The 12,282-nt window shown below is 39.0% G+C and overlaps 1 pseudogene; it reads left to right on the top strand.

Moving 5' to 3' along the window:
• The first annotated feature begins 1,602 nt into the window (after positions 1–1,602).
• LOC138148516 (cytochrome P450 2C42-like) overlaps positions 1,603–12,282 on the top strand; it is a 37,776-nt pseudogene continuing 27,096 nt past the window's right edge.

The raw sequence follows: 12,282 nt of genomic DNA, 5'->3' as shown, positions 1-12,282 counted from the left end.
GCAGGGCTGTGGGAGCCAACTTTGCCAGGTTGGGAAAGGCCGACGTGGCATTGAACGTGCCTTATCAACATGGACTCCTCTTAACACATACTCCTTTGCCCTGCACTCGGGAGAGTGCATGATTGGCTTCCACATGGCATGTGATAGAAAGAAGAATGATAAGGATATTAGGGAAAAGGCAAGGGGAGGATCTCTCTCTCTCTCTCTCTCTCTCTCTCTCTCTCTCTCTCTGTCCCGCTCTCTCTGTCCCATGGTTCCATTCTGCTTTGTTCTGATGGCCACACTGTTAAGATGTAACTGAATAAAGAGCAGCCTTGCTTGGCAACCTCCGTGTCCTTGGGTGTTCTGTGGGGGTAAGCTCTTCTTAGAGACAAGAAGCCGGAGATGTCCAAAGACTGGGAATGAGGTAAGACAAGGCCGGAGCTGGGAAGGAGAGCCCAGCAGCCTTACTTAAGCTTAGAAGTCTTAAGTAGGAAGCCGGAGGGAATAAAGACAACATGGGTCAGGCTTTGCACCTCCCAGTTGTTAAACCCACTGACACGGAAGTTTATGCGAGGTAGATTTATAACCTAGTAAAGAACAAGGGGATAAAAGTGAAACAAAAGGATTGCCAAAGATTTGTAGAAATTATCTGGAGAACATACCCTTGGGTGGAATATACTGGCCTAGATATACAGAGATTTGTAAACAAGGATGTATGTCTACTATCTAGCTGTGAGGTTCAAGTGAGGAACCTCTTTTGTTAAAGACAGTAAAATTATGTTAATAAAAGAATAAAAACTTATGAGGTATCTTGTCCATGGGAAAATATAAAGGACAGTGAAATAGTCTGAGTAATAGATTATACTAGCCCATACTCACCCCACTTCTGGTCCATTTTCTCTTACTTCTTTTTGGCCCTTGTTTGTTTAATCTTTTTGCTAGATTTGTGTCTTTTAGGCTCAGCACCCTTCACTTGTAGGTGACATCTCAGGCTGAGTAACAACCACTCTTAAAGACCATGATCCATCACCACCTGGACCTGACATCTGCCAGGCTCTGGACACTGGCTACAGACCCCACCCCTTGAACGATGGTACCCCGAGAGGCAGGGACAGCTCTACGCTCCTTCCCAGTGAGAAGCAGATCGGGAAGCTGAGATAATCTCCCTTGTCCCCAAATGAATTTCGGTATCATCTCTTTAAGGGGGGAATGATGGGGTGCTTGGGATCTATATTTGTAACATCAGTCTGTAAAACTTTGTAATATCAATTTGTAAAACCAGTTTGTAAAATCACACTCCATTCCCCCCCTCGCTTGCTCCCCTTACTGGTTGGGAGCTCCATCTGATATATGGTTTGCTTGCACTCGGGGCCTCACCACTTGTATTAGGGAGGAGGAGTTTTTCTCCCTTTCTGAACTCTGCATTTTGCTTCATGTGCTTCCCCAAGTATATCTGTATTCTGAGGAAGGGGCGCATGAGCATTTTGGCCTTTCTTGTCCCCGCTGAGCTGCCCCATTCTAGTCCCCCTACTTGGTGGACTCGGCATTGAAGGCTCCACTGCTGTTGGCGCTTCAGTCCTAATAAAGGTTGATGTCAGCTTTGCCCTCCTGAGCCAACAAATGGATAAGGATGTCAAGTCCTTGGAAAGTATGGTTTCACACTTAGAGACCTCCTTGGACTCTTTGGCCGAGGTCGTTTTACAGAATCGCCGAGGTTTAGACAAACCCTTGTTTATGAAACAAGGTGGCCTTTAGGTGAATCCTGTTGTTTTTATGTCAACCGCTCTAGAGTAATATGACAGTCACTTGCTGAGTTACATAAAAGACTAGATGACTGTGAGCAAGCCCAACAGGTCTCCTCCTCATGGTATCAATCTTTATATAATTGGTCCCCCTGGCTCACCACCCTGGTCTCCTCTTTGGCTGGACCCCTGATCTTGCTTTTACTTCTTTTGACTCTCGGACCCTGTCTTCTCTCTCGTTTCATCTCTTTCATTCAGCAACGTTTGGAGGCGACCAAGCTCTTTGCTCTTAGTGTCTCCTACTCTCCTCTTGCCTCAGAATCGAACCCTGAGTCTAATGACTCAAAGGTCTGACCAAATAAAAGGGGAGGACTGAAATGACCATAGCCTCATATACCAAGCCCTTGTATGTAACAAGTTTGGAAAGTTACTGAACTCGTATGTGCCTAGCCAGAGGCCCCTCTGTACCTTGCCGTACTTCCTGATAAGATGTCAGAATGACCCAGGGCAGGACATCTGGGTCCCTTGATAAATCAGGGTAGGGCTATACAACTGTCCAGATTAAGGCCTGGCTGCAACATACATGTATATCTGCCATTGTCAAATTAACTTTACTCCCCACACCTGTTTTGTGGTTGGTCAGGGCAGCTAAGGTTTCCTCAGGAGACTGTCGCTGGCTAGCTCAATAAACTGATGCTCAGAACTATCGTCTTGGCTTGGGTCATTTCTCTCAGTCCGTCCACTTCAAAATAATGAGAATGTAACTCAGGACGACTGCTATCTAGAATAGACAACCTGAACAAAAGAGAAAATGTAGATCAAGTACAAAGATCTAGTGTGAAAAAGATCTAGTGTGAAAAATGAAGTTGTCAAGAATCCTTTGTATTCCCCATCCCCCTCATCCCTGCCCCCTTCAATTAACATTCGAGGGATTACAGGGAGCACATACCAGAATGGTTGCCAGTAATGGTTGCTGTAATTTCCTTGGAGGACTAAATACTGTTTATTGGTCATTTGACTTTACTCCACTTTGAAAAATAAATCAGGCACTTTAAGCTTGAGTTTTTGACCTGACACCTTTTCTAGTTGTGGCCAGATTGCTACAATGGAGCCCTGGGGATTCACCACTCTCACCCTTGTGGTTTGCATCTCTTTCTTGATCATTTTATCACTGTGGAGAAAAGACTACAAAGGAAGGAGGCTGCTTCCTGGGCCACCTCCTCTCCCCATCATTGGAAATATGCTACAGCTAGACAAGAAGGACCTCTCCATGTCTCTCTGCAAGGAAGGTGACTGAATCTTGTGGTTGGACTCCATCAAGTGGAAAGGCCATTACAAAGCCCTGTAGTAATGACATCTCATAGCTGATTCTAAGATGATTGGGCATTAAAAATAAAGATCCCATAAAAGATTTCATGACATAATGAGAGATAATGGTGGCATGATGGCTTTAGCGCTAGGATGTTTAGCATCACAGTCAGGGTGATAGTGCCTTAAAGACAAAGTCAGACAGTCCTTAAAGTCGTATACGAAACCGGATGTTGACTATGTATGTATGTATGCATGTATTTATGTTGTGTATGTGTGTGTGTGTGTATTCATGGTTATACTAAAGTTTTTGCAAATGTTTACAGGTTATCTCCAGGAATGATAGTATATTCTGAAAATAAACTTCTTTTTAAAAAATTTGTTTTCATAGACAAAAATAACATGGGAGACTTGGGGAAAACAGGGGTTAACATTAAAATATATTAACTGAACCGAAAAAAAATGTTAAATATGGATATCAATATTACCTTTATACTTATTTTAAATGCTTATGCATTTAGATAAGATAGTAGAAGCTTGCATAATTATCCTACTCTAGTTTCTGCTATGAATCTATGTTATTCCTTGGTAGCTGTTTTAGTTGAGAGAGCAGGAGGAAAAAAGGGTAACAGATGAACTATGGAAAATTCAGCTATGTTGTCCCCTACCACTCATTTTAAGTCAGTTCATCTGGAGCCTTGACCAGGCAGTCAAAGATATTCAGTACTTATAGCATTGAAATCAATAAATCACTGAATCACAGAGTTGGGGGTGCATAATCTCAGAGGCTATCTAAACCAATCAATTTGTTTTTATCATATAGTCATTTGATCTGTTTTGGGAAGACCAATATCATAGACCAAGGGTACTTAAGACCATGAGGTCCATGGCCTTTCATGGGGTCATTGATAGATTTTCAGAAATCCATGAATTGGAAGGGAAAAATATTTTTTAAATTGTCCTCTAATTGTGATTTGGTCTTTCTACTATTTATGAATTTTTAAAATTCATTATTCAGAGTGGTAGTTGGTAGGTTTTATCAGATTGTCCATAGGGTCCATGACACACAAAAAAAGTTTAAAATCTCCTATTAAACATGTATCAGCACTAGATTTGGAGTCAGAAAATTTGGATTCATATACTAGATCTGATACTTAGAATCTTTGTGACCTTGGACAAGTAACTGAAACTCTGTATGGCTCAGGTTCCTCCTTTCCAAATCAAATGCTAAACAAGATGCTCTCAAATTTCTCAAATTTGATGGCCCATTGTAGTTTTACACAGATCTAATTTTTAAGAATTTTTTTCTCTTTATACAGCTGAAAACTGCCTTTATTCAGCCTCCAAACCAGTGTTCCTTAGGCTATTTTCTAGGGACCAGAAAAATAAGTCTAATCCCTTTTGCATACATAATCACCTTTCAAATAACTGGTTACCATAATCCTCTTAAATCTGTACATTCAGGCTAAAAAAATCTTTATTTCCTTCAACTGATCTTTACACAGTTTGGTATTTAAGTTCCCCTTATCAACTTGACTAATCTCTCAACATATGCCAGCTTATGGATATCCATCCTTAATTGTGACACTCAGAATTAAACACACAGTAATCCAAATGTAGATTTACCAGAATAGAGTACGACAGGACAATCACCTTCCTTATTCAGAATATTTTGCTTCTATTAATATCATCTCGTCAATTCTGATTTAAGGCACAGAATTCTGTTTCAGGAGTCTGAAAGACCTAGATTCAAATTCCACTTCTGACACTAGTTATATGGACCTGGGCAAGTAAATTAATCTCTCAGTAACCCAGGGAACTCTTTAAGACTTTAAATTGCAGAAAATGTACCAGCCTGCATTGGTAAAGGGAGTCTCCTTACTAGGAGTTCCTATAGCAATGAAATCCCAAGTCTTCCTCTATTCCCTTAAAAAATAAAATAAATCATAAGCACAATGATCTTAAAGCTTCTTCAATATAGCAATGGAACTATGTTCTCCCCAATATAGGTATGTCCCTCAACAGTGTTGACTGCAACCCAGAAATGTCTTCTCATTCCATGCAAAGCTTGTCCATGTTCTCCCATTAGTCAGTCATAATTGGTTTACCCATCCTGGAGGCCTTCCTCTAGGTCCATCTTTTGACCTGTGTTCCATTGATACCTTTGATTTTTAGCATATTCAACTTGGATCAGAAAAAAAATATTCTGATAACTGTATTTCAATATAATCAGCTTGCTTTGTGATTCTATATATTTAATTTTTATTAAGTTTAAAGCATTTTCCTCTGTAAAAGAGACCATAGGTCTACTTCACCAGACTTCCAAATTGGTCCATGACAGAGAGAAGGTTAAGTATTGCTGCTTTAGGGCTATTTACGTTTTTGCAGTTATTGGTGTACCGAGTCCCTATATTTCTTACACAAGGATCTCCATTTCCATATCTCAGGCATCTTCACTATTTTCCACACCTAGAATACTCTCCTTCCTCATCTCTGCCTAGTAGGCTTCATTCAAGACCCATCTGAAATCCCATCTTATATGAGAAGCCTTTCTTGTTCCCTCCTCCCCCATTTAATGCTAAGGCCATCTATTTATCATACAAATCTATCATACCTATATGTATGCTTGCATGTGTGTGTGTGTATTTCTCTCTCTCTCTCTCTCTCTCTCTCTATATATATATATATATATATATATATATATATAACCAATACACATGCATATATGTATGTGTGTATGTGTGTGTGTGTGTGTATATCTTGTTTTCCCATAGTAGTTTTCATGTTCCTTCCCCCTCCATTGTACTTAGTTTTTTTTAAAGCAGGGATTGTCTCTTGCCTTTTTTGAATTTCTAGCACTTACCATAGTGACTAGTACACAGTGATGCTTAATAAATGCTCACTGACTGACTTATAGACTATTAAATTCTGCATCTTACTGCCCATGTGGAGGACTTCTCCAAGCTATTTATAATTATGTGATAACTCAATGTATCATACTTCCAACCACATCTTTGGACAATAGATATTTTATCATTCATTCAATTTTTCCTCTATGAATTATTAGGCTGATATCCAGAATAATCATGTTATCACACAAAGTTGTTTTTCTAGTGTTATGGATTTTATTCAATCAGTGAAATATAATTAACAAATAATAGGGGCAGCTAGGTGGCAAAGTGAATAGAGCACTGGCCCCGGAGTCAGGAGGACCTGAGTTCAAATCCGGCCTCAGACACTTGATACTAAATGTATGACTTTGGGCAAGTCACTTAACCCCAATTGCCGTCCAAAAAGCAAATAATAATAATAGCATTTAGGAGATTTCACAATTTATAGAGAATCATTTCCATTTGAATCCAGCACAGGACTGCTACGAAAATCCTGAACACCATCAAAGAGCATATTTCTCCATGATTTATAAACCTTATGTCATGAATAATCAGAAAGCTGTTGAACAGATACATTGCTTTATTTGTACTTATAAGTAAATTTTCTCTTTCTCCTTTCACCCTTTCCTTCCACACCAGGGTTTTTCTTCTGACCACCACCTCCCCCAATCTGCCCTGCCTTCTGTCAATTCCTTCCCTTTATTTAAGTCCCTATCTCCTACTTTCCTGTAGGGTAATATAGAATTCTATACCCAACTGATTGTGTATGTTATTTTCTTTTTGAGCTAGTTTTGAGGACGGTAAAGTTTAAGCAATGCCCACTGCTGACTCTCCCATCTTCCCCTCCACCATAATAGGTTTTTCATGCCTCTTCAAGAGAGATAATTTCCCCAGTTCTACCTCTCCATTTCTTCTGCTCACAGTGTAATCCTCTTTCTCACCCCTTAATAATTTTTTTATGTCATTCACTCAAATTCACCTTATACCCCCACCCTCTGTCTATGCATATTTCTTCTAACTGCATTGTCCATGTTGTTAAGAATTACAAGTATCATCTTCCCATGTAGGGATAGAAATAGTTTGACCTTATTTAATCCCTTTTTTTCTTTTTACCTGTTTGAGCTTTTCTTGAATCTTGATAGTGAAAATCAAATTTTTTGTTTAGTTCTGGTCTTTTTTATGGAAAGCTTAAAAACCTTTTATTTCATTAAATGACTATTTTTCTTCTTGAAGGATTATGTTCAATTTTGGCACATAACTGATTTTTTGGTTGTAGTCCTAGCTTCTTTGCCTTTTGAAATATTGTATTCCATGATGTCTGATCCTTTAATGTTGCAGCTGCAACATTAAATACTGATTGTGGCTCCCCAATATTTGAATTATTTCTTTGTGACTGCTTGCAATAATTGTTCCTTGACCTGAGAGTTCTGAAATTTGGTTATAAAATTCTTGGGAGTTTTCATTTTTGGATCTATTTCTGGAGGTTATTGGTAGATTCTTTTAAAATCTATTTACCTTCTGTTTCTAGGGTATTAGGGCAGTTTCCTTTATAATTTTTTGAAGCATGGTGCTCAGGTCCTCCTTAGATCAGATGTGGAAATTTTCCTTGCCATCCTAATTCTGTTTGATTCAGAACATTATGATTAAATTTGCTCTTTCCTTTTTGTGAATTTCTTTATAATCAGGTCAACCCTGTGACCCAATCTTCATCCTTGCATGTGCCCCTTGCAATGTTATCAGCTCCATCCTCTTCCATCAGCGTTTCAACGATGACAATGGAAAATTTCTTTCAATAATGAGGATATCAAGTGAAAATTTTAATCTTCTGAATACTCCAATGGCTCAGGTAAGGCTGAGCCATCATTTGGTTGTATACTTGGTCATCATACTTTTTTCAACAAAATAGGAAAGATCCTTCATCAGCGATGCCTCCTACCAGAAAACTTCCATATAAGCATAAGGTCACTATGTGAAGTCATTTTCCCTCTGACAAGTTATTTTGTATTAATGGGCTCCAAAAATCATCACGCTGGACATAAAATTATTAGCATGCGAGGTGAAGGCAACTTTTTTGAGGGAGAGGCAGGGAAATTGGGGTTAAGTGACTTGCTCACGGTCACACAGCTAGCTAAGTGTCAAGTGTCTGAGTCCAGATTTGAACTCAGGACTTCCTGCCTCCAGGGTCAGTGCTCTATTCACTGCATCACCTAGCTACCCCCCTTGTAGGCAACTTCTTTTTGCTTTTTGGAGGACAATTGGGATTAAGTGACTTGCCCAAGGTCACTCACACAGCTAGTTTTTGTGTTAAGTGTCTGAGGTCAAATTTGAACTCAGATCCTCCCAACTCCAGGGCCAGTGCTCTATTCACTGCGCCACCTAGCAGCCCCTGAAGGTAACTTTTAGCAAAGCTGAAAATCTCACTAGTAGTGGTGGGAATAACAGCTTATGTACATTTTGGATTTTAAGGGTTATATGACACATCCAACACCCATCTATAACATGGTAGGATCTCTCCCAGCCCCAAATTATGATAGTTTAAGATCCTATATTCTCTATTTTTGTATTTACTTAAAGTCCTAATGATGGGGTGCTTGGGTACCTGTGCTTGAAGCCCAGTTTGTAAAATCACCTTTCTCCCTAGCCTCAAAGCAGTCTCAGGCAGTTTCCCTTTAGCTCAAGGGCAGTATGCCCTAGCAAAATACTTCCCTCTCCTCCTGTTATGGTGGCCAGAGGCACCTATAGAATTTAGTAGTTTGGCCCAGCTGTGTATTGGTTGAAGCAGCTGTTGTAGCCATCATATGTATCCTAGACTCAGTCATATGTATCTTCCCTAGCTCTTTATATACATCCTGAATCCCTCATTAGCTTGGAATATAAGTTTACTCCCAACATCCATCTTATCTAACAAGACATAGATGGAGACAGCCTGGGCATTTCTCAGTCAGCCCTGATACCTAGATGACTTACTGACATTTCAAGTCTAAAACCAAACCTCCATGTAGCCACCCCCAAGCTATTTCCCAGTGAGTTCTGGGCAGATATTAAAAGTGTATGTTCCTTTAAGAACTGACCACTCCTTAACCACTCCCTAATCTCTCCCTGACTCACCTGCCTAGTGTATTTGGTACTTGTTATACTATATTCTATCTTATGTAAACTATAACATACCCCCTTTAAGGTTGCAGGTTCCCTAAGAACTCTTGCTCACTGTATAGCGTAATAATAAATATCTGCCACCTTGACTTAAAGAATGTTTGATGGGACAGCTAGGTGGCACAGCAAATAGAGCACCAGCCCTGGAGTAGGAGGACCTGACTTTGAATCTGGCCTCAGATACTTGACACTTACTAGCCATGTGACCTTGGGCAAGTCACTCAACCCCAACTGCCCTCCAAAAAAAAAAAGAATGCTTGAGTCCATGAATTCATCCCAGACTGCTTTAACGGGACTGTGGTTATTGGGGTTCCTGGACTCCCTGACCCACACATCACTAACTTACAAGTCACCAATGACATTTAATTTTACTAGTCTTCCTGAGAACACATTTAATTGAAAACAAAACATTTAATGAGGTAGCATGGTTTTTGCATAATCCTGAGGTACTTTCATCTAGATAAATCCCTATCATCAGTGGAAAGAGTGCTTGAATAGCAACCATGCATAAGTACCACAAATAGAGGGAATATAAGTGGCCAGAGGACACTTCTGGGGGGCATATATGTAGGGCGTATTGGCAGCCAGGGAACATGGAGGTAACAAGCCTTTGATACTTCAGGGATACTGGGAGATTTAATGACTCAGCGAGGTTCACACAGTTAGTATGTGTCAAAGGTGGCAATTGAACCTATTTTTCCTGGCTTTAAGGTGAGCTATATAGACACTATTTCAATATGCTCTCTCTAACATCATTATACAGATTTTTTTAAAAAAATAACTTTTTTCTTAATATGTGAACAGTTACTAAATTGAGGACTGAATAGTATCTTTCACATTTTAGTGCCATTAATGCATATGTTTGTTGTCACTTGCCTAATTCACAGTTTCCTTTTTCCTTATCTCCAATGAAAATGCTCCTTTCTAAGTATTTCTAGCTCCAAGACTCATTAGCCTTCTAAGCAGGTACTTTCCTAAACTACCATGTTGTTAAAGGGGACAAGCCCTTTTCCCTTCCAAAGAAACAATTACAATTTTTAAAAATTGTAAAACTGTGACTATGCAGATTTTCTGAACAATATTAAACTCATATATGATCCTATTCTCCCCACCCCCCACCTTTTTTATAGCTCTACAATAATTTCTCTTGGCTTGTCCGCCATTTACCTGGAACTCACAAGATATATTTTTCAAATATAAAGAAACTTAAAGAGTTTGTTTTGGATAATATAAAGAAACATCAAGAGACTCTGGATCCAAATAATCTTAAGAATTACATCGAGTGCTTCCTCTACAAAATGCAGAAGGTAATGTACATGTAGGAAATAGCTTATGGAAATGGTCATTTCTGCTCTTTTAAAAACAGGTTTTATTGAAAATCTTTGTTTTTTCATCAGAGTTATTTCTAGAAACACTTTTCCCTCCCTAGTTAAGTTTTTACATGGAAAAAAGAAAAAGAGTCACCCATATTAAGTAATCCTGCTGACACAGTACATAGCATTCTGCCCTTTATCGCTAAGAAATGAGCTGGAAAGTGTTTCATAAGCAATACTTGGGATGATTGGTGACTTTTTAGTTGTGCATCATTCAGCTTATTTTAAGTGTTTTTTTTTTAATTTGCAGTAAGTAATTATCTCTATTGTTATATTAGTTCTGCTCATTTTACCCTTTATCAGATCATACAAACCTTCCCAGTGTTCATGGAATTCCCCCCTTCCATCATTTTATTTTTATTTTTACCACTCAATAATATTCTATTACTTTTATATACCAAAATTAATTACTTTATTCTGTCATTTCTCAATCCATGGAATTCATATTTTTAATTCTCTGATCTCATGACATAATAGTGTCACAATTAGAGTATATAAATTTTATATACATGTATATATTATACAAACATAGATATATGTGTACACATGTGTGTATATATACATCCTTGCATGCATACTTACATACATTGTCTTTTATCTCTTGGAAGTTTATGCCGAGCAGTGTAATTGCTAATACAGGAATTGAACAGTTTAGTAATTTGTATAATTTCAAATTGAATTTCAGGATGATTGCAACAATTCCTAGTCTAGCAAAAGAGCCTAATGTTCATGTCTTTGAAGTGAGGTGGGGAATTCACAAAAGTGGTGGCATTGTAGACTAAAGAAGTAGGAATATTTGAGAAATGTTACTAAGATAAAATTGACAGTCCTTGGCAAAAGATTGTATATAGTGATGGGTAAGGGAGTGTGAGATATTGAGGATACAAGCCTGGATAATTTGGAGGAGAATGGTGCCATTGACCATAATAGAGAATGGGGAGGATGGTAAGGCAAGATGTATTAGTGTGAGAATGGAGATTCAGTAGAGATTTTAGGGCTAGGACAAAGAGATCTGATCCTCACCTTAGGCATGTCAATGGAAGGCATGAGAGCTAATGAAATCACCAAGAGGAATAACAGAGAAAGAAGAGGAAAGGGGAGGAGAGGAGAAGGAAAAGAGGAGAGAGCAGGAAAGGGGAGGGGAAGGAGGAGGGAAGGGGGGAGAGGAGGTAGGAGAGGAGGAGAGCCCATAACACAGCCCTGTAGAATATCCAAACAGTCCCCATAATGTGACTGAAGATGCAGCAAAGGAGTTTTACTCTCAGAAAGTAGGAGAACCCAGAGAGTGTTCATGAAAATCTAGGGAAAAAAAGGATCAAGGTGAAGAGGGCAAACAACTTTGTAAAAGACTGGAGAGAGGTTAAGAAAGATGAATGCTGAGAAAGGTCATTAGATTTGGCAATTATGTGATCGCTAGTAACTTTATGATAGTAATTTGGGGGGGGACAGTTTGAGAAGAATGATAAGGACAGAATCCATTATATTATTTGTGTTCTCTACTCACACTGTTGTTTAGCTTTACAGTCATGTCTGACTTATTGTGACTCCTTCTGGGGTTTCTTTGACAAAGACAATGGAGTGTTTTGCCATTTCCTTCTAAGGCAAACAGGGTTAAGCGACTTACTGCCCAACTAACAAATGTCTACGGTTACATAACTAGTAAATGTCTGAGGCCAGATATGAATTCAGGTCTTCCTGACTCCCAGTCTGGAACTCTATCTACTTTGCCACATAGCCACCCTTAGTCTCTGCTCATATACATTACTGTCATTTTACTCTAAGTTTAAGTCCCTCATCCCAAAGAAACCGTGTGTGTGTGTGTGTGTGTGTGTG

This window comes from Petaurus breviceps, unplaced genomic scaffold (genome assembly GCF_028583685.1).
Source record: "Petaurus breviceps papuanus isolate PSGF00001 unplaced genomic scaffold, PetGlider_PUasm1.0 90825, whole genome shotgun sequence".
Taxonomy (NCBI): Eukaryota; Metazoa; Chordata; class Mammalia; order Diprotodontia; family Petauridae; genus Petaurus; species Petaurus breviceps.
Note: the sequence above shows the minus strand (reverse complement) of the source record. Positions and strands in the feature narration are given on the sequence as shown.